Source organism: Canis aureus, chromosome 7 (assembly GCF_053574225.1).
Source record: "Canis aureus isolate CA01 chromosome 7, VMU_Caureus_v.1.0, whole genome shotgun sequence".
Classification (NCBI taxonomy): Eukaryota; Metazoa; Chordata; class Mammalia; order Carnivora; family Canidae; genus Canis; species Canis aureus.
Genome location: NC_135617.1, coordinates 47,445,443 through 47,469,284, shown reverse-complemented (window position 1 = coordinate 47,469,284; position 23,842 = coordinate 47,445,443). Strand labels below are relative to the sequence as shown.

General features: G+C 37.7%; 1 pseudogene across 1 annotated transcript in view; it reads left to right on the top strand.

Annotated features, from left to right (window-relative positions):
• The first annotated feature begins 270 nt into the window (after nt 1-270).
• Nucleotides 271-23,842, top strand: part of LOC144317312 (proteasome subunit alpha type-1 pseudogene) — a 121,219-nt pseudogene continuing 97,647 nt past the window's right edge. Inside the window, exons 1-3 of the transcript XR_013383281.1 lie at nt 271-700; nt 7,001-7,140; nt 16,005-16,072. The product of XR_013383281.1 is annotated as a proteasome subunit alpha type-1 pseudogene (transcript). The remainder of the gene's footprint in view (nt 701-7,000; nt 7,141-16,004; nt 16,073-23,842) is intronic.

Genomic DNA, 23,842 nt, shown 5'->3' with positions numbered 1-23,842 from the left:
AATGTTCAGTCACGATTTAGACTCGCGTTTTGTTCATTACATGAACATCATCCCCAGCACCTTGAGGCCAACTTAGTCTTACAGGAGGATTCATTTTTAGACAGAATGGGTATCCTCGAGCTGCTGATTTTAATACTTGTATCTGTGCATTAGCACGATGAAAACATCTTCCATGAACGTTCCAGAACGTAATGATGCATTTGGTGTAGTTTCATTTAGTTTCTAATTCTCGCTCTATTATGTTGAGCAATGACGTGTGGCCTTCCAAAGTCTTAAAATTTCCCGTCCTGTGTCTGTCGTCTCGCACGTGACCTTCAAGATGAAATCACCGGAAACACTGACAAGCCTGGATCGACAACGTGCTTTCCAGGCAGCACTCCCCCGGCACCATCGTGGCTCGTGTGGGCCGCCATATTGCTTCTGCCGCAGGCTCCTCTCTCACCGAGGGGCTGGGTAGGCCCCGCCCTCCTCCACCCGCGGTGGTTGTTGGGAGCAGGGGTGGTGCGTGGGGGAGGGGAGCTGCAGCCGGCTTCCGGCCGCCGGCTTCCGGCCTCCAGCATCGGGGCTGACCTACAGGCGAGCAGGCAGGGTGCTGCCAGGCCTGTCCCCGGGCTGCCCGCGGCGGGATTCTCGCGGCCCACTCAGCCCGCTTGGGAAGCTTCCCCGCCCCCGCCATGGGCTCCCGGAAGAGAGGGTGAAGGTGAGGACACCAACAGGCCTTTCTGTGTGCACCGGAAAATGGCCACGCGGGCCGCTGGCTCGTTTTGCAGCTGCCGCCACCGTGGCCCTGCGCACCCCGCCCGGGCGTGACTGCAAGCCGGCTGCGCCTTTGCGACTGTCGCTGTGCACCGGGCTGGGGCTCCGCTGCCAGCGCCTTCCCTGGATCTCCCACACTAGTATCTGTTGGGGCCAGGCGGGAAGGGAAACTCCTCAAGATGGCGGATACGCCAAAATGGCTGAGGTTCCTGTCACCACCTCCACTTGGGACGACAGCTTGAGCAGACCCTTACACCTCTCCTTTGGACTTCCCCAACCGAACCCAATGCCCTTCAAACCCCAGAGGAGGAAGTCACCTTTGACTGGTCGAATTGCAATCCTTCCTTTGCATAGTGAGGGTCACTCTGACTGGTTGGATTGCAATCCTTCCTTTGCATATGAGCCAACCAATAGGAAACCGTTCTGCCTTACAACGTTATGTAAACCCCCGACCACCTTGTCTTGGCGCGACTTCCTCGACTCACTCTCTTTCCCCCGTGAGTCGTGGAACCTCGCCCGAGGGTGCCTGCAATAAAATCTGTTCTTGGACCCTCGCTTGCCTTGGCGGTCTCATTTCCATCTAGTTACTAAAAAACTTAACAGTATCCTTGGTATAAAACTGAATCTTCTTTTTTAAATTGTTAAATTTATTTATTCATGAAAGACACGGAGAGAGAGAGAGAGGCAGAGACACAGGCAGAGGGAGAAGCAGGCTCCATGCAGGGATCCCGACGTGGGACTCGATCCCGGGTTTCCAGGATCACGCCCTGGGCTGCAGGCGGCGCTAACCCGCTGAGCCACCCGGGCTGCCCATAAAACTGAATTTGCCATGTGATTATTAACCTAGTAAGTCCAGGATTGTTAAATATCAGCCGGTTAAATATTGAGGAACCACCATCACCAATGACAGCCTTAGTTTTAGAATAGACCTGTCCTACTCTCCTACTCTAAAACTAGGGCTGTCATTGGTGATGATGGTTCCTCAACATTTAACCGGCTTGTATTTAATACTCCTGGACTTATTAGCAGCTTAGTTCCTTCAGCTACTTAGCACACACTTAGTAACTGGCTTATCTTTGATGAAAAAACAGTAAGTTGTATTGCTCAGCCAGGCGACTCTGACACCCAAGGCTCCCTTGCAGGAGCCCTGTGCACGAGCGGACCCACATCACATACTCATGAAAATGAAGTTTTATTTTATTTTTATTTATTTTTTTAAGGATTTATTTATTTATTTATTTATTTATTTATTTATTTATTTATTTATTTATTTATTCATGATATACAGACAGGGGGGGAGAGAGAGAGAGAGAGGCGGCGACACAGGCAGAGGGAGAAGCAGGCTCCACGCCGGGAACTGGCCGCGGGTCTCGATCCTGGGACCCCAGGATCGCACCCTGGGCCAAAGGCAGGCACCAAAGCGCTGAGCCACCCAGGGATCCCCTAGAAAATGAAGTTTTAAAAACACCTTCCCTTCACTGGCACACTGCTACCTGTAACAACCACTTTTGTGACTTCTACTTTAGGCCCCTAAGAACTGTATCTTTGTGACTCTTGTCCAGTTATCTTGCATTGAAAGGCAGTTGAATCCCCAATGCTTTAAAGGTTTGTAGGCTGTGCTGTTGCCAGGATAGGAGAAACTACTTTGGAGTGCAGGATTTGTATGGCAGAAAGAGAAAGAAGAAAGAGAGATTAATTAGGTTCATCTAAACCACCATCATTGCTTACCTATTCTTCAGTAATCACATCTACACCTTCCACTTTTGCCTCTCTATAGTGCATCTTCCAAATCTTTATAAATCAAATGCTATTACTTACCTAATTAAAACTCTGTAACGGTTTCAGATTCTTCTTGATACTCCTGACCCATATCACCTTGTCCCATGGTATGTCTGCATCCTCATGAACATGATGTTCCTGCAGATTGGCCTTCTCTGTTCCTGGAGAAACCGAAACTCCTTCTTGCCTAAGGGTCTTGCATATATTCACATACTGTTCCTTTTCTTTGAAATGCTTTCCACCCAAATCCTCCATCTCTTTTTTTTTTTTCTTTTTTTTTCCCTCCATTTCAGTGCACTAACTCCTTCCTGTCTTCAGATCTTAGGGTAAAGCTCAGCTCCATGAGGAAGACTACTCTGACATCCAGGTCCAGATTAGGTTCCTGTAATACACTTTTCCATTCTTTTGAAAACTCTTAAATCTGTTCCCTTCATAGGACTAATAGAATTTAATTGTGTAACTTTTTTCCTCCAGTAGTTATCTATTATATTTCTTCCCTACAGATTAAGAGCTCCATGAGATCAAAAGTCCTTTCAGGCAGATCACCAGTCCTTAAATTGATGTCTGGCACAAAGAATGCAGTTGACTTTTCTTGGATGGAACAATGATTGTGTTGCTCAGCAATGCCACTCAGATGGCCTAGAGAAATGCATGAATGAAAAATGCCACTAACCAATTGTGTGATCTCTGGCATGTCTGAGTCTCAGTTACTTTATATTTTAATTGAAGATGGTAATTCCTATAAAATAGCTACTTTATAGACTTTATAGAATTCTTAGAAAGAGCATTTAAAATTACACACACATACACATACATACCTGGAAAATATTATTTTGATTACTGATAAATGTTTATGTCTGTGCTGTCAAATATGTAGGTATAGCGATAGTTTGGAATGAATATATATATTACTTAGGGTGAACTATTAGTGAACTGAAGTGTGTTTAAAAAATACCGGGATCATTACCTCTTTTAACAAGAAGTCCGTTTTTTGGGAAAGCTCCAGGTGCAGGTTGTTAGGACTCTGGCTCTGCCTCATTGTCATTTATCCTGTTTCACCTTCCTCTGTGGGTAAGCCTTGTTTTCAGACCCACAACGTGATGTCTGTAGCAGTTCTAGCCATAGTATCTAGACTCAACAATATCTAGAGAAAGAATATCTATTTCTATGAGTCTTGGAAAGGAGAGCAGGCTTTCCCAGGAGACTTCCTCTCATCAGAATTGCATCACATTCCTGGCTTAAACCAACTCCAGGCCGGGGAATAGGATTGTCATGATTGTCTTCATTCAAATTGACTTCAACTCTTGGTTGGTATTGGCATCAGTATTCCTTTAATCATGGGGACCTGTGGAGAAGGGTAGCTAATAGAACAATATTATAATTGTTTCTGGAAGGAGAAAGGAAGGATAAAGGAGATGGATTTTTGGGTAGAAAAAAATGTGTATAACAATAATTCTATTGTCTGTTATATACAATATGTTAAATACCTATATTTAAATTTATTTTTCTTATTAATGGAGATCAGAAGATCTAAGACACATAGTGTGGAAAGATGAAATATTGTAGTATCATGCAGTATTTTCAAGTACAGATTATTAGGATTATTAGCAAATGATATCACTAGCAAGTCAGCCTACACTGATATGCAACAATGAAGAAAGTTTCTCTACTGTGTAATTAAACATCATGTCTGATTATAAGGTAGAGGGAAATATCAAATAACAAAGGATTCTATAAGCAGTGACAGCTGTCAGAGATAACATGCCTATTCTCTACCCACTCCCGTGCTCATTGCAGACTTAACTAGTTGATTGCAACAATACTCTTTATTGAGAGTGGACATGATTTGGAGTCCTTTTCAGACAGTTCCTGACTATGCACTGGAGTTGATCCTTCAAAGAAAGCCTACCCACTATCTATGGCATAGGTATGTTATAGAACTAATTTTTTAAAAAAAGATTTTATTTATTTATTCATGAGAGAGACAAAGAGAGAGGCAGAGACACAGGCAGAGGAAGAAGCAGGCTCCACACAGGGAGCCCAACGTGGGACTCGATCCGGGGACTCCAGGATCACGCCCTAAGCCAAAGGCAGATGCTCAACCGCTGAGCCACCCAGGCGTCCGCTAGAACGAATTTTTTATACTAGGATGTAAATCAATATATGTGAAGCAGAATGAAGAAATTTCAAAGTAATTTCAAGTGAAAATCAATAAGGATATGGACCAAAAGCAGAAGAAATAGAAATATGAGTAGTAATTGTATGCAATCTTGGCTTTTGGTATAAGTGGCCTTTCAGTTAGGCCCTGCAAGATGCAGAGGTTTTATGCATCGTGGATGAAAAAAGGAAGAAAAAGAGGAAACAGGTCAGGGCATTAGCAAAGACAGGTAGGCAATAAGATCAGTGATACTAAAATACTAAAATGAAAATTTGCATGCTCCTAAACTTCTTTTCTCTTGCACCCTTGTCCTTCATCCCTTAGCACTTTATCATCCTGTTTGCCCTCAACCAAATCCCTTGGTCAGCAGAAGATCTGACAAACTCATTCAGACTAAACAGCACATGATTGAAAAGGCTCAATGAGAAATAATTCTCTGATTTGTTGTGAATATTTGTTAGCAAAGCTTTAAGCTGAAAGTATGAAGTTAATAAAGTATGATTTTACAAGGTAGTGAAATAGGAGTAGGGCAAGGGCAAGAGATCAGTTCGGGGACAGTGAGTCCTCCCCCCATATCTGTGCAATCACACCATGGAGTAAAATAAGGAGTAACAATAAAAAGAAATATTTTGGGTAAAGACCATTTTTTCTGCCTACAGTGTCCAGTGCTTTAAAAAAATAGCTTTTTTTGAGATATAATTTATATGCCATACAATTCAACCATTTGTGTACTTTTCAGTTTTTAGTGTATTCACAGAGTTCTGTAACCATTGCTTCTTTGTAATTTTAGAACATTTTCATCACTTCAGAAAGAAATGCTGTTCTCATTAGCAGTCATTCTCCATTCTTCTTCCCTTCCTGGCAACCAGAAATCTACTTTGGATTTTCCTATTCTGATCATTTCATGTAACTGTAGTCACACAATATGTAATTTTTTTGGACTGGCTCCTTTCACTTAGATGATGCTTTTAAGGTTCATCCATGTTATGGCAGCTATTCATATTTCTTCCTTTCCATTGTTAAGTAATATTCCATTGTATGGATGTTCTGCATTTGGTTTATCCATTCATCAGTTGGTTGGCAATGTAGGTTGTTTCCACTGGCTGTTATGAATCATGTTGCTATGAATGTTCATGTACAAGTTTTTGTGTGGACGAATCGTCTCTCTTAGGGATATACCTATGAGTGAAATAGCTAGGTCCTATGGTAACTCTAAGTTTATTAACCCTTTGGATAAACTGCCAGACCATCTTACAAAGCAGCTGTACCATTTTAAGTTTCTACCAGCAATGTGAGGCTTCCAGTTACTCCATAGTCTCACCAACACTTGATTTTATCTTGTCTTTGTCTTATCTTTATCTTTGAGTATAGCCATCTTGGTAGTTTTGAAGTTGTATCTCATTGTGCTTTTTTTTTTTTTTTTAATATTTTTTTTTCAATTTTTATTTATTTATGATAGTCACAGAGAGAGAGAGAGAGAGAGGCAGAGATATAGGCCGAGGGAGAAGCAGGCTCCATGCACCGGGAGCCCGATGTGGGATTCGATCCCGGGTCTCCAGGATCGCGCCCTGGGCCAAAGGCAGGCGCCAAACCGCTGCGCCACCCAGGGATCCCCTCATTGTGCTTTTGATTTGTATTTTCCTGATGGCTTGTCCAACACCTTTTGCACCCTCCTTCAACCCCTGGTAGACATGTTCCATTGTTTTTGTCAAGTGAAATTTCTTTTTTTTCCCTTTTCTAACTAACCACCAATAGAGATAAACACAATGGATGGTGGCTTCCCTTTAAATGATACTGATCCTGTTTATGATTTGGAAGGTTGATACTGAAGATATATTCAAGGAGTACCTGGCTGGCTTAGTTGGTAGAGCACGTGACTCTTGACATCAGGTTGTAAGTTCGAGCCCCATATTGGGTATAGAGATTACTTAAAAAAATCTAAAAGACCGTATTATTTAAGAATATATATATTTTAAAAATACACACACACGCACATATTTTTTCAGGTCAAGAATAGGAATATTGTCCAAAAATGAAAATGTAACTTTGTGTGTGAGAGGAGCAGATACCAGTGAATAGAAACTGAAGATCACAGCTCTGCTCCACATGTCACTTCAATCTTAGTATATTGCTAAATGGCCCTTTGGTGTAATTTGAAATTGTGGGAGAGCAGTGACTATCCTAAAAATCTTGTGGAAACTGAGAAAGATGAATAGTCTACTCTATTTCCTTAGATCTTCAGAACATTAGTAGCATTTCAGCATTGCAGAAAATCTTCATATTGCTTTCATTTTCATTTATCTCCAGTCAGAATGAACTCAACTGTGAAATGATATCAGAACCCCTGGTGCAGGAGAGTCTCTGTTTCCTGAAGTTTGCTTGGCTGACTTCATTGGGCCATTATCCCTGAAGTGTTTGCAGAGGCCAACAGCTCTTAAGGACATTAGGTAAGTTTTTATCATATCTGTTAACTTTGAGGAATTTCATTTAATTTTGATTATTGTTCTTTTTGTATATTATGTGCATTATGCTTATTAATTTTATTATAATCTTAATAGCTTTCTAAGAAGTGTTAAAGTACAGGAAGGAATCTTTATTTTCGTATTGATATCCTAATGTTCAGAACGGTGCCTGGTACAAAGTACTCATAAATATTTGTTAAATGGATAAATAGATGAACTGAGTGTTTTTTATACCTGGCACATAATAAATGCTCAGTAAATGTTAGCCGTTATTTTACAGTGCAAGTTTTTGGTTAAGCACTTTACAGTGGATGCTCACGTAATTCTACCCAACCAAGAAAGAGAAATATTGTTATTGTAGTATTAATTTTACATATGAGGAAAGGAAGAGCTCAGAGAGTTAAGTAATTTGTTCAAGGTCACACACAGGACTGGTAGGTGGCAGAGCTGTGGTTGGAACCCAGCAACGCTCATCTACTGAGCTTGTGCCCTTATTCACGGTGCTCCTCTGCTTTTGCTATTGAAGTATAAACAATCAAAGCCCTGTGCCCTTTTATCATTGCCTGGCAGCTCCAGAACTGCCGGATGTTACGATTTAAACAGAAGACGAGTGCCGTTGTGTATGAACCACCTCTCCTTGCTCTGCAGCAGACAATCCTTTGAAGTGGAGAGAACAGATATTCAGGGAATAGAAAAAGGAAACTTCAGACTGCTTGAATTTCATATGAAAAGTTGTCAGTTAGTATTATTGATCCACCCCATATGTAGCAGCTGGTAAAGGGTTTGTTTTAACTTGCTTTTCTCCTGATGTTTGGAAGTTTTGTTGCACTCTAGTCACAGAATTGAGAGACTGCTTAAACTCAACCTAATACTTCTGATGTGTTAAGAATTTATACTAATGCTCCCTTCTATTAATAATAGCTATTCCCAAAGGGTGAAAAGAGGAAACAATGTGGTGGCTTCTTCCAGGAGGAAAAACACCTTTTGTGAGAGTCAAGAAAAACACAAAAACAAAAATCAGTGCCGATTTGTAATTTAGAGTTTCTTGGAACTACTTCTATGCTAATAAGTCTCAGTGACTAATTATAGCCAAGAAAAATATGTGATATATGCAGATTTGAGGAAATTAGGCCAGACATTTAAAAAATATATGAGGCTATTGGCAAATGAGATTTTTAATAAAAATTGAGAACAGTTTCAGTCACAAATCCTGATCTGTCTAGAAGAATGATTAGAAATTTGTGGGTTAGTACAAGGATTTTTTTAAAACTTGAAAATTTTAAGGACATTCAGCAAGGCCAAATCTAGTCAGTATTCTTTGAGTAATAGTAGATTTTCTGGGACATGTGTTCCCTAGCTTCATAGACAACTGGGATGAAGTTATAGTGAGTGCTGCATGACTAAAGAAAAACAGAGTATTTAGCAGTTACCAAGATAAAAAAAGCAAAGCTGGAAGATATTTCCCTAAATTCATTTCTTTATCTCAGTTCATTTCCCATATGGTTTTTCAAATGGGAAATCTGACAGTAGTGAACATTATTGTGAGCCTGGCAGGCCTCCATTCCTTTAATTATTATATTTTTGTTGGTGTTGTTATTGTTATTATAATCTTTAATGCTGACTGGATGTGGTTGAGTTTGGCATGCAGCCTGAGCCAATCAGTATAGCTTATATGCTCCAGGCCACAGGCATCAGTTTAGGAATAGGTTCATGACTCCGTTTGGGCCAGTGAAATCAGGGTCCAGGACTTTTGTCCAACCTGTTGGGTGAGAGAAACCCTTCTTTTCTGCTTTGTTTGAGAAGAAAAGAATATGTAAATCTGAAGCTGATGGCAGCCATTTTGTCCTCTGTTGTCACTGTGATAGGAATGGATTCCTGGGGGTGGATTAAATTATCTCAACAAATCTTTTCTCTTCCTTGCAACCAAAGCATACTGATTGATTTGTTGATTTAATTTAATTGGCCTTTACCAGCCCTCAACTAAAGATTCATACACATACTTACACACTAAGGCTATTTACAATGGACTTTTTTTTTTTTTTTTTTTTTTTAACAATGGGCTTTATAGCACAATCCCAATCATATGTAAAGGGTATATCTTTTACTTCTAGGTTTCCAATTAGATATATTATTTTATCTGAATATTTGGGGGTAGGTTTTGTTTGTTTGTTTAGTGATTGAGAGAGGTAGAGGAGGGGCAGAGGGAGAGAGAGAGAGAGAGAATCTTAAGCTGTGTGCAGAGCCTGACAGGGGCTTGGTTTCAAAACCCTGAGATCATGACCTGAGGCAAAATCAAGAGTCAGATGCTTAACTGACTGAGCCACCCAGGCATCCCGGGGGTAGGTGTTTTGTTTGGAAAAATGACGTGGTGCCTAGGTAACAGTATCCTGATGTAGCTTTATTATATATAGGTTTTCATTTGGTGGCAAATTAAGTAAGTGTGCAGTCTTTATTTTTGGGTCTCAGAAAAACCAGGATGTTCTTATGTCCTGTCTTAGGGCCTATCATTGCTTTGTAGACAGTAAGTATTATGGACTAGATGTCTGTGTGCCCCCCAAATTCATATGTTGGAATCCTAACCTGTGGTATAATGGGATTAAAAGGCATGGCCTTTGGGAAGTGACTAAATGAGGGTAGAGCCCTCATGAATGGGATTAATGTGCTTATAAAAGGGATGGCAAAGATCTCTCGTCTCTTCTGCCATGTGAGGACATGGTGAGAAGACAATCTTCTGTTAATCAGAAAGTGGGCTTTCACTGGACACTGAACCTGCTAGCATCTTGATCTTGGACTTCCTAGCCTCCAGAGCTGTGAGAAATAAATGACTGTAGTGGAAGCCACGTAATCAATGGTATTTTTGTCATAGCAGCCCAAGTGGATTAAGACAATAAGAAATCCATAAATATGTGAATAATGGTTCATTTATTCTTGTTAATTAAAATATGACTTATTTTCTTCTCTCTGGGAAAAAACATATTATTAGTGAAAGAAAATTCAATGTCAGCACTGTCAGAATATTTTTTCTGTTTGTGCTTTGATGTAAACAAAAGATAGGATAACAACCTTCCTTAGCATTTTCTTATTCTTTAGACAAAGATTGTTTATTAGGATTTATGCCCTGCTACTTTATTTTGTCTTTGAAACTATATTTAATATATTTTAGTAAGTTTATATTTAAAAAGTTACACTTTTTTTTTTTTTTAATTAGTTAGTTTCAGTGATTGAAGCAGAACCATTATGGAAATGAGAGAAGGGGTTTATCAGAGGAGTTAGAACTTACAGAGTTGTGGGAGGAGCTGGGAAACAGAAGGTCCATAAAGGAAATTGAAGGATCAGAAAAAAAAATCAACTAGTTAATATGAAAATCCAAAGTTGTCCAGCTGCCAAAATAAGACTGTGAAGGGAAGGGTCATGGAAGAACCTGTGGGGAGCTATAACTTTGGATAGCAAATGTCTCTGTGCGTCCACTGGCAAACTTCTGTAGGTGGGCCTAGGGATACTGTTGAGAGGAAGTGTCTGTGGAATTGAGGACAGCCAGGGCAAACTGGAACCTCCTGCCAGCTCTGCATCAGTATATCTTTATATTTAACCACAGTGGCTGTCAGAGAATCTTGGCTAAACCTGACTTCCACTTCCTGCTTGTGAACATTCATCTTTAAGCCAACTCCAGTCTGTAAAGATACAGGGCAGGGGATTTAGCAAAGCATAATTTCTAGCTTTATCACCACATTTGTTCTTAACATTTTAATTTATGATTAATTTGGATTTGAATTAATTAAAGTGTTGTGCAAAAGGTGGTTGCAGAAAGGAAACATTGATACAAAGAAATAGCATAATGGTTAAGGGCAGGGACTTAGAGTTAGATGGACCTAAGTTTAAAGTCCTGGCTTCACCATTTTCTAGTTGGACAACTAAAAAATCTTTTCTCTAAGTTTCAGTTTCCTCATCTGTGAAAGGGAAATGCTAATCATATCTACTACATAGAGTTGATGAAAGAATTAAACAGATGTGTTGGACTTAGCATAGTGGATGGCAAATTGCAAGCATGTGTGAGTTTTTGTTATTTCAAAACAAAATTTCAAATTTCATAGAGGAGCTGCAGAAGGCAAGAATTTTAAATGGCAGTAGTCAATTTGGTTGTGGATTCTTCCTCAGTACATCCTACTCTCACATTCTTAATTTACTGATGATTATTCTTGTTCGTTTTGGATTTCACAAAAACAGTGTATGTGTGCTTAACTCATGATAAGCCTCAGGTTTTGTTTTCCAAGTAAGCCTTTATTCATTTTTGTCTTGTACTAATAATTCTTCTCCAAGGTATGATAGTTTAATACTTTAAGCAGTTTCAACAAGTTTGGGTAACTTTTTTCCCTTCTCATATACATACAAACATTGTATAGTTCTTCCTTTTATATTTAAAAATTTTATTTATTTATTTGAGAGAGTGAACAAGAGAGAGAGAATGAGCGGGGGGATGGGGAGCAGAGGGAGAGGGAGAAGCAGACTGCCCGCTGAGCAGGGAGTGACAAGGGGCTAATCCCAGAACCCTGGGATCATGACCTGAATCAAAGGCAGCCACTTAACTGACTGAGCCACCCAGGTACCCCTACAGTTCTTCATTTTTAGTGTTTTTGATTGGCCTGTTTCATACATTTTAATTACCTTGGCCACAACTGGTAACAGTCTCTTATATGATGGGAACAGGTCTGTAACACCATGGCAGTATTTTGATTTTATTAGATTTATCTGTTGAACTGCCATTTCTTTCTTCTTCATAACTAGCTAATAGGTTTTTTCAAGTCAACTGCTAGTTAGATATACTAAGCTAACTACATTGCTACAGTTGGGGAGAACATCCATTTAGTTCATATGGTTGCTATTATTAAAGTAAAATTTAAGATAAGGGGCTGGAAAATGGTCATATTTCATATTGTGATGAGTTGAGATTTTATTCATCTGAGACTTTCTCTACGTGTTTTATTTTAAAACACATTTTTTTTGGATAATGAAATAGAAGTAAGTTATAGAAGAAAAAATTGGAAACTACAGAAAAATACAAAGAACAAAGTAAAATCACTTGTAATCTCGTTACTTGGAGAAAACTACTGTGAATATTTTGCTGCTTTTGTTTCATTCTTCAGACTTCTGTTTTCATAAATAAAAGTTGATCATGCTATTTGTATATGTACATACAAGTACACAAAAACTCACATTACTGTTATTTAGTTTGGTATCCTACTTCATATTATATCATGTGATTGTTCCATGTTAGTAAAAATTCCTCATTCCCTATTTTTATTTTTATGTCATTGTTGTATATACACATATATAAAACTCCCATCATAAGGCCTGGGACATAATTAGCATTCAAATGGTAACTGTTATAAGTAGCTCTATACCTAGAATTGCCTTTATTTGTGAAAGTCTTTGGACTTAGAATTATAAATCCTTTAGTATTCTTAACACAAGTTGTCAACTTTTTTTTTCAAAAAAAGATCTTTCTTTTTACACTATAACCAGGAACAGATGAGTATTTTTAGAGAGTTTATTCTCATTTTACAAGGAACAAATGTTCTCTTTCCTTCTACGTATTGTTTAAAATATCTGTGTATTTTTATGTTTACATTAATATGGTCTGCCAGAACTTGATGTTATGAGCTTCACAAATGATTGCGTGCCTATACATTTCTCCTGGTATTTCTTAGTTTTTATTTCACATATCTCATCAAATGAAAGTAAAAAGGAGAGAGGGAAACAAGCCATAGGTGACTCTTAATGACAGAGAACAAACAGGGTTGATGGTGGGAGGTGGGTTGGGGATGAGCTAGATGGATGATGGTTATAAAAGAGGGAACTTGTGACGAGCACTGGGTATTGCATATAAGTGATGAACCACTGAATTCTGCTCCAGAAACCAATATTGCACTATATGTTAATTAACAAAATTTGAGTTAAAAAAAATGAAGTCAGTGCCAAAGAGCTGCTACCAAATGTCATATCCACAAAAAGTTAAAAAAAAAAAAAAAAGAAAAACAAAGTATATTTCCTTTCCTGTGGATTAGATTTTTAAAATGACCATTTTTGCCTACCTAATTTGAATCTTAAATTTGGCTTTGTCTAAAGTTAATATGCTGCTCCTGGTATTTTTTGTTTTTGTTTTATTTATGCTTCTGTTTTTATTTTTTATTTTTTGGTGTGAGTTTGGTATCTTTCCCATCAGGCTTTTTACTTTTAACCCATTTTAATCATTCTAATTTTAGTTTCTTTTGTAAGTAGTATGTAGTGCCTTTATTATTTAATTGAGAAATTTATACCTTTCACATTTATGGTCTAAAGTGTTTGATCTGTTGTCATCATATTTTATGGTTTACTTTTTCTTACTATGGTAGTATTTTCTTTTATGACTTTTTCTATAGAAAAAGTTGCTTTTTTTCCCTCTTCCAATGATTAGAAGATATATAAGAGGTTCACTGTGGGTTTTTTTTTTTAAGATTTTATTTATTTATTTATGAGAGGCAGAGACACAGGCAGAGGGAGAAGCAAGCTTCTCACAGGGAGCCTGATGTGGGACTCGATCTCCAGAGCCCAGGATCACGCCCTGAGCTAAAGGCAGACGCTTCAACCACTGAGCCACCTAGGCATCTCTCAGTGTGTTTTTAAAAACAACTTTCCAGGTACATTTCAAGTCTTTATTTTAGTAAGAATTACATAGCATTTTAAATGTCTCTATATGTCACTTTTATTTTGACCCATTATTAAATTCTTGATCTTCATTAGTTTTATCTTGGGTTGTATGTCATATGAGTAGTTAGAGTAATAATTAGTACTTCTTACATTACATATGTTTTATGTAATTTTTTTGAGATTTTTATTTCATTTTGTAATTATGTTTATAATTTTGTATAGTCAATGATTTGATTTCAGTGTTCACCACCAGTACTTTTATGCAGTAATGTTTTTTAAAATGTTGAATTTTTAATTTTTTTAAGATATTATTTATTTATTCATGAGAGACAGAGAGAGAGAGAGAGAAAGGGAGGGAGAGAGAGAGGCAGAGACACAGGCAGAGAGAGAAGCAGGCTCCATGTAGGGAGCCTGATGTGGGACTCGATCCCAGATCTCCAGGATCATGCCCTGGGCCAAAGGCGGTGCTAAACTGCCCAGCCACCTGGGCTGCCCTGAATTTTTAATTTTGATGTCATTCTTAGTTGACTGCCTTTGAGGTTTAGAAGAGCCTAACCTTCCATTTCTTTTTCTCTCCAAGTTCTAAAGAATTGATAACAGACACAAGGAGCCAGGAAGGATCAATAATGCCTAACGTACTTAGCTCTTTGGCTCTACTAGTAAAAGTTTAGTTCCAGGGAATTCGGTAGCAGAAAAATGAATCTACTCCTACTAGTTTCAGCAGGAAAAAATTGTAATGTATTAAATAGTTTATGAAATATCAGAAAGGCTGAAGAAACAGACTTTAGGTTAAATGCACAAGAGCAAGTCCTAGGCCACAGTCCAGAATTAGTCTACTTAGAAAGCTTCTCCCTCTGTTATAATCAGGAAGCAGGCAGCTCCAGAGTGGTCCTTTCATGGCTGTGATCAGGAAACTGCTCCTATTGCTGCTGACTCTACAACTATGTCTCACTTGTTACAAAATGTGCCAACAAAATGGATGGCTCACGAAGCTAGGGACTGGACTGCAAGTGCTCCCCCAGGAAAACCAAAGGCTTCCATGATCGTGCTTGTCAGCAGAAATAGCAGCAACAGCTGCAGAAGATGGCTTCTGCAACACTAAGCTTTTTCACATTTCTGGTAACTGCATTTGACAGTCCAAACCTAAATCATACCTGGAAACTTGAGCTGCAAAGGAGCCTACAAATTGAATTGTTTAGTTTTCTAGTCCCAACTTTATAGGAGTATTCTCTATAAGGAAGATAGAATTGATGCCCAAAGGCAAATCTTATCTACCACAGTATTATAGCTGAAGAAGCTGAGGATATCTCCCAGAAATGAATTTATCTGTTCAGTCACAAGCACAGATGTACTGCATGCATCCTTTTCTCAAGCCTGGAGGCTCATACTGGCGGCCTACCACTTAAGGACAGGAAGAAGAGGAGAGCATGCTTCACCTGATCAGGCAGTTACAGTGGAGTCAGAGATAAGGATCAGAAAGAATGGGTGGGGCCCATTTATTGCTTTGAGGCACAAGGAATTGTCCCACAGCATTCCCTGGAAAGTAGACATTGAACTGAAGCAGGAGTATGGTTTTTGTAGTTTGAGATGGAAATGTAAGTGAAGGAAAAATGTTCTACCAACCTAACTGCCCTTGATCTTTTAAAAAATAATGGCAGGTATGTTTTCTGAACAAATAAATCCCCTTTGTAGTTGAAAATGTCTTTTTACTATCTTCACACGAGAATGACAACTTGGCAGGGTTACAGTCTTGGGTTATAGCTTTTTCTCCCTAAAAATATCATTGTTTGGTCACTAAATATTTTAAAGGAAAAACATCCTCAGGCCAGACTAATATTTCTTGGTAGAGAAGCCAGTTTGTTTTCTCTGCCTAGAGCTTTATTGGACTTTGTTTTAGCCTATTAATTGGGTACTTTAATAGAATATGTAGATATTTGGTCTGTTAGTTGAAATTTACTTGGAAAGTTATTGGGCTTTTATACTGAGTATAGTATCTTTTATCAGATTAGGCAAGTTTTCTTCAATTCTGTTTCTGACTATTGTTTCTGTTACATGTTTTCTGGTTACAACTTGAGGAAAAACTAGTTCTCAATTTGTTCTCCACTGATTGGCTTCCATTCCTATCATATTTTCATTGTTTTGTATCTTTTATCATTTTTTATGAGTTTCAGATGATCATCTTTTCGATCAAGTCTGTGGTCATCCTACAGTTTTCCAGGAACCTTCTTCTGAAGTAAGTGGATAGATGTTCCCTGCTTGACAATGACTCAATGACATTGTGTCTGTTACTTAGAAATTTCTTTTCCCACATCACCTGAAGCTGAATTGGGCAAGACCATCTACCATGCATCATCAGAGCTTTACTGACCTCTGCCTCCTGGGGATAGTACATCTTGGGTCACCTACAGGGTCTTCATTGTGGCTGAATTTCTTGTTGAAAAATTTGTCTCCTCAGCATGTAAAAAAAGACAAGTACTCACTGAAGCTGCCTCAATAATTATTCTTTTGAGGTAAAGGAATAGTTCTCCAGTTTGCAGGTCAATAAAGATCTTTAATGAAGTGGGAGATAATGACTGGAGAACAAATAACCTTTTGTGCCTATTTCAGGGAGTCAAACTGCCCCTTTTCTAATGGCTAAGTTAGCATAAGACAGCCTGTGTTTCCCAGTCCAGTTCCACTGACCACCTGATGACTAATAAAGATTTTTCCATGAAATTAGTCCTAGCTTTCACTGCTATTGTGTATAGTCTTTGTCTTTGTCTTCAGGGAGATAATTTAGTGGGAACTTGGATTACCCCATTTTAGGAACTTCTAACTCAGAGATTCCTTTTTAACTGAAAGCTAGTAGTACTATATGATACAAGCTTTAAATATGTGATGATACTTAGAATCCATTCTGCAAACAATTTAGTTCATAGGCAGTTCTTGAGATGAAAGTTGGTCATAGAGAGTATCTAGGAAAATAGTAGTCTATAATTTGGGTAAAATGAGGTGTTTCTAAAATTGGGATTGATCTTATTTTTTGTTCTTTGGATATTATACTTGTAAAATTATACTTATGTAGATAGGCTGGTAGAGATGACAAAAAAACTTTTTGAAATGTATGTTGTCATTGAATTCCAACTATGAAAATCGTAGAACCTATAAAATATGAGAAAACAGATGCTAGAACTGGATAGGAGAGTGAGTTGCTTGTCTAAATGAAGAGTTGAATACTGTTCTCTACAACACTGTCTTTAAATCTTCATTTATTGGTGAACTCAAATACTGTTGGTTTTTACTGCAATGTATTTTGGGAGGAGTATTTAAAAGTATCTAAGATTATGGACTCTTGGTTTTAGCTGTGTTTCTTTCCTAAATAACCTTTTAATTTGTGAATAAATAAAATATTTATTTTAGAATATTTAAAAATTTACAGAAGAGCAAAATTGATATAAAGACTTGCCATATAATCCTTTAAAAAATGTCAGTAAAGTCAGTAGATAAGAGAATTAATATTTGTCTAATCAGACTATTCACATTTTAACTGATTATTAATATAGTTGGATTAAAATCTATCACATTTGTATCTATTTTCTTGCATTTTTCTCTGTTTCCTCCTTTCCCTCTTTTTCTGCCTTTTCTGGTTTTAATTGAGCATTTTATATGATTTCATTTTATCTCCTCTTTTAGCATATCAATAATTTCTTTAAAAAATTTTTAGTGCGGGATCCCTGGGTGGCGCAGTGGTTTGGCGCCTGCCTTTGGCCCAGGGCGCGATCCTGGAGACCCGGGATCGAATCCCACATCAGGCTCCCGGTGCATGGAGCCTGCTTCTCCCTCTGCCTGTGTCTCTGCGCGCCTCTCTCTCTGTGACTATCATAAATAAATAAAAATTAAAAAAAAAATTTTAGTGCTTGTCTTCTGGTTTATAGTACATAATTTTAAACTAATCTAAATCTATCTTCAAATAACACTATACCATTTCATATGGAGTACAGTTACCTTATAACAGAGTATTCTTAATGCCTTCTGTTTGTTGTGGCATTGTTGTCATTCATTTTATTTATTGATATGTTATGATCAGTAATCACTCAGTGTACTATTATTGCTTTAAAGAAAGATCTTTTAGGTCAATTAACTAAAGAAAAAAAAGATTTTATTTTACTTTCATACATTTCTTCTTTAAAACACTTCCTTTCTTTATGTAGATCTTGATATATCATTTTTTTCCTGCCTGGATAACTTCTTTTAGCATTTCTTTTAGGGCTGGTCTGTTTGTGATGAGTTCCCTCACTTTTTTGTTTGAGAAAGTCTTTATGTCTTTTTTATTTTTGAGGGATAATTTGCTGGATATAGAATTCTTGGGTTGTGGTTTAATTCATTCTACTTTCCTCTTACTTGCTGAATTCTGACAAGAAGCCTGTTGTAATTCTTATCCTTTATTACTCCATGGGATAGCCCTCCCCTCATTCCTTCTGGTTTCCTTCAAGATTATCTCTGTCTTTGGGGTTCTACAGTTGGAATATGATATGCTGAGGTGTGCTTCTTGTGGCATTTATCCCGCTTGGTGTTCTCTCAGCTTCCTGTATCTGTGGTTTGGTGTCTGTCATTAAATTTTTGAAAGTTCTCAGCCGTTATTACCTCAAATATTGTTCAGCTTTGTTCTCTTTCTTCTCCTTCTGGCATTTTAATTACATATGTTATATCTTTTAATATTGTCCCCTAATTCTTTCATGTCTTCTTCTTGTTGTTTTCTTCTTTTCTCTTTGTATTTCAGTTTAGGCAGTTTCTGTTAACCCTTCTTCAGGTTCTCTGATTCTTTTGTCAGTCACTTAAAGTTTACATTGAATTCTCTGATGGTGGTTTTCATTTCAGTTACTGTATTTTTTATTTCTAGAATTTCCTTTTGATTCTTTTTTAGTTTTAGTCTTTCTGCTTACATTACCCATCTGTTCTTGAATGCTGTCTAATTTTTCTAATATACCCTTTTCATATTAATCATAGTTATTTAAAATTCCCTGTCTAAAAATTCCAACATCTGTGTCCTTTCTGAATATGGCTCTGATGATTGCCTTATTTCTTCAGAGTGCTTTCTCTACTTACATTTGGCATATAATTTTTCTCTGGAAAACTGGATATATTGTATTGGGTAATAGAGGCAAATAGATCTTTATCATGATGATTTATGTTAATTTGGCTATGATTTGGATTATGTTTACTGTTTGTTATAGCTGTAGTTACTAGAGGCCCCAATTCCTCTGGTATCCTTGTTTTTGTCTCTCCTATTGTCTTTAGTCAGTGTTTTACAGTTCTTTCAGCTACAATCCACTGTTAATACTGGAGCCCTGTTGTCATGGTGGTAAGGTCTGGGAAAAGGAAGCATTCCATAATTCATTCTTTTTGAAAGTGTGTGTTTTGGGGCCTTCCAGTGTTTTTTTAGTGTAAAGGAGAACTTGTCCACTACCCTCTTCTCTGGATGAGGTATTTCTGGTCTGTATCCTTGACGTCTTGGCCCCTATTAACTAGGGCTTATTCCCCGCCCCCCTCTTATGTGAAACAGCAAGGCTAGAGCTGGTTGGAAGACCTGGGGTGAGGAGGCCCTTTGCTTTGCCTCACTGGGATAAGGTTTTAGAAATAAACTATGAAAAACCCTTTTCCTTGGAGAGCAGGTCTATTTTATAAAGAAGGCTTTATGGTTATTTTTCCTCTCTCACTGCTCAAGCCAATTGGGGATATTTCTTGGGTCCCTATTGTGAGGGCCTGGTGGTATTCCTGGAGAGAAAGCCTATGAAAGTGTGGGCCTGGTGGTATTCCTGGAGAGAAAGCCTATGAAAGTGTGGTGGTATTCCTGGAGAGAAAGCCTACTCTCCTACTAGTCCACTCTTAGTCTCCAGTAATTTTTCAAAATTTCCATACAAGTATTCCTACCAGTTTGTAGCTTCAGTGGCTACTGCTCCAGGTAACCAGATCTCAGTTGCTTTATCTCTTTGGATGTGCCTATCACTCTGGATTTTGAGGTGGTTTATTCTGTACCTTTAGTTCTTCGAAGGGTCCAAGAAGAGTTACTGGTTTTCAGTTCAGTTTTTTATTGTTGTAAGGGCAAGAGTGACCACTTTTAACCCTTTTCCATGTCAGAACTAAAACCAGAAGTCTCCTGCTGAATTCTTCTCAAGTCTTATCTTGCCAAATTTCTAAAATATTTTTAATTTTCTGGTTGTCTTTGTCAAATCAATAGATAGGAGAATGAATCTTTACCCAGTTATGATGTGGTCAATATTTTTGTATCCTATATATAATATCTTTAGGTATAATTGGAGGATGAAACCACTAAGAGTATATGAATAGTGCTTTAAATTTTTTTAGCACCCATTAATTACAGATATCTATAAGCCGTCATCTCTAGATTAGTTAGATTAGATCTTTAGAAACACTGATCTTTCTACTTTATAATTCCATTTATTCATGTGAGTAGTGGACATATTATGTGATATCTCCTCAGTTTATCAACCCCTTATCATAAGAGAACTTTTTCCCTCCCACCCCTTACACACAGGGAAGGGCCCTGTCAGTCAGGTGTGTATCCTGTGATCCTGTCTTCTGGATCATAGTTACTTTAGATGAAAAAAGCTTAGCCAATTGGGTTCTTCCTTCTAATTAAGCACTGGGATTGAGAGATACCTAAACTCCATAGGTGGGTCACTTGATTTAAAGATAAGTAAACTTGACAGTTGTTAGGTAGAAATCATCTGTTGTGTACATGCTGAATCAGAGAAAGGTATTCACTGAAGAAGTGGACATTCTGAGAAGTAGATGTGTGAAATCATATAGCCTGAGAGAGACAGAGAGAGTAAGAGTCTTGGGTATCAATAACATTCGATGTCTGTCTTGGACTCTGAGTGATACCTGTATTTTCTTATAATAAATTCACCATTGTTGCCTAAACTAGCTTGAAAGTATATTTTTTACTTATGGCCAGGGGTTATTGAAGAGACAGTAGTAATGGGAATCAGAGTGAATTTCCGAGAAAAAGGAAACGTGTATTTGTTTTGAACGTTACTCTTTTGAAGTGAAAAGACACAGAGTCATGTTCAAATGTTTGTATTAATTATTAAATAACACTGGTCTTTTGGAATAAAGATATAAATAAAATTTTTATATTATTCCATGTTGGCTTCCATTCAATATTTTAAGATTAAGATGGCAAACTAATTTGATTCTAATGGATTCAATTGTTGACTCTACTTCCTATTTTTAAAGATTTGATAGAATCTTGTTAATGAATTACATATTTCTGACTTGACTAAAATTGTTGAATTATGAGTTTCTCTACCCAGAGAAAGCTTCTTTGCAGCTTGAGTCTATGGGCTTTCTACTTCAGCTGTCCTAAGGAAGGAAGTCATTAAATAGGAAGGTAGATATATAGAATGATGACAGTCTTTGGAAAAGAAGAACAAATTTGGGTAAAAGATGGGCTGATGATGGGAAATTTTTATTGAGGGTACAAATTTCTGTTAGCCCAGTTCCTAGGCTTTGTGTATATATGAAGTTGTCAGCTTCCTTCAGAGTAGGCCAACAGGACCATCAAGGATAGAGAGTCTAAAGATATTAACAGAGAGTCTGTGGCACTAATTTAAGGTAGGGTTTGGATAATTAAGGTCATCCTGCTGTTTTAGTATTTCTTATTTAAATTTTAAAATAAGATGTTAATTATACATAAGAGTAAACATAGAAAATATTAGCAACTTTAGGATTAGCAAAGATTTCTTAAATATAACACAAAAGCACAAGCTACAGAAGAAAAAAATCAATACACTGACCTTAATCAATGTTAAGCCATTTGCTCTTTAAAAGACACTATTAAAATGAAAAGTCAAATGACAGACTGGGAAAAAATATTTGCAAAGCTAGTCTGACAATGTATGACATATGTCATATATCCATAAAATCACATACTATTCTTACAACTTAATGATAAGAAGACAAATAGCCCATCCAAAAGATGCACAAAAGATTTCAACAGATACTTCCCTGAAGAAGATATGCAGATGGGGGCACCTGGGTGGCTTAGTGGTTGAGCATCTGCCTTTGGCTCAGGTCATAGTCCTGGGGTCCTGGGATGGAGTCCCACGTCAGGCTCCTCACGGGGAGCCTGCTTCTCCCTCTGCCTATGTCTTGCCTCTCTCTCAGGGTCTCTTATGAAAAAGTAAGTAAAATCTTAAAAAAAAAAAAGATTTGCAGGTGGAAGGTAAGCACATGAAAAGACACTCAGCATCATTAGTCACAGGGAAATGCAAATTAACCCACAATGAGATAGTATAATACACTAGAATGGCTAAAATTTAAAAGACTGACTATACCAAGTGTTGGCAATGATGTGGAGGAACTGAGACTCTTGTACATTGCTGGTATAGTGTAGAATGGTAGTCATGTACTGCCATTTTGAGAAATAGCCTGACAGGTTTTTTTTTTTTTTTTTTTTTTTTTAAGTTAAACATACATTAACCATGTGGCCCACCCATTCCACCTCTGTATTTTTACCTAAGAGACATGAAAGTATACATCCATTTAAAGACTTGTATGTGATTATTACTAAAGGGTTTATTGGAAATAGCCCCATACTGGAAACCATTGAGATGTCCATCAGCTGGTAAATGGATAAATAATATGTAATGGAGTACTACTCAGCAATAAAGAGGAATGAACTATTGCTACATATAACCACATGGATGAACCTCAGAATAATTATGTGGAGTGAAAAGAGACAGATAAAATAGTATATAATCTGTCACTCCCTTTACATAAATTCTAATATATGCTAACTAATCTGTAGTTCTAGGAAATAGATCAGTGCTTGCCTGGGGAGAAAATAAGAACAGAGATGTGAAAGGAGGGGTGTAATAAAGGGACATGAAGAAACTTTGGGTAATGATGGATATAGTGAAAATAAGGGAAACCTCATTTAAAATAGAATAAGGCACCTTTGCAGGGGGACCTCTCATGTACTACTACTCACTATGAAAAGCATAGCTCGGGGCAGCCCCGGTGGCTCAGCGGTTTAGCGCTGCCTGCCGCTCAGGGCGTGATCCTGGGGACCCGGGATGGAGTCCCACGTCGGGCTCCCTGCATGGAGCCTGCTTCTCCCTCTGCCTGTGTCTCTGCCCCTCTCCCTCTCCTCTCTGTGTATTCTCATGAATAAATAAATAAAATCTTTAAAAAAAAAAGAAAAGCATAGCTTGCATTCCCCAACAGGAAGACACTCTTCCAGCAGGAAGAAGGAAGAATTTCTCCTTGCCCAACAGCAGCTCAGCCAATGAAAACTCAGTGAAACAGCCTCTTCCCAGCTTCTTCCTTTCCCCTATAAAAGGAAGCCCTTTTCTTTTGCTCTGCAGACTTGCCTGTGGTTTGCCATAATTTGCTCATCCTAAATCATAATTTCTCTGCTATTCCTGAATAAACGAATTTTGCTGATGAAATAACTGGATCTTTTGTTTTATTAAGCTCAATAGTATGTTTATTGTCTTGATGTGTGGTGATAGTTTCAAAGGTGTATACTTATGTCAAAACTTAACAAATTGTTTACTTTAATTATGTGCATTTTATTGTATGCCAATTATACTTCAATAAAACTTTAAAAAGAAAAAAATTAGATAACATCAGCTAAACGTAAATGAATAAAATAGGCATAAACCTGATATATAAGATGTTTAGCATTAATCATTAGAGAAATGCCTATCAAAACCACAATGAAATATCACTTCACATCCATTATGATATATATTATCCAAAAAAAAGAATAAAGAAAGAAAAAGGGAAATAAAAACCCAACAACCCAGAAAATAAGTATTTAGTGAGAATGTAGAGAAATTGAAACTCTTTATATTGTTGATAGGAATGTAAAATGGTTTAAGTACTATGGAAAATAGTATGGAGGTTCCTGAGTAAATTAAACAGAATTATCATATGGTTTAGTAATTCCATTTATGGGTGGGTACACAAAAGAATTGAAAGTAAGGACTTGAAG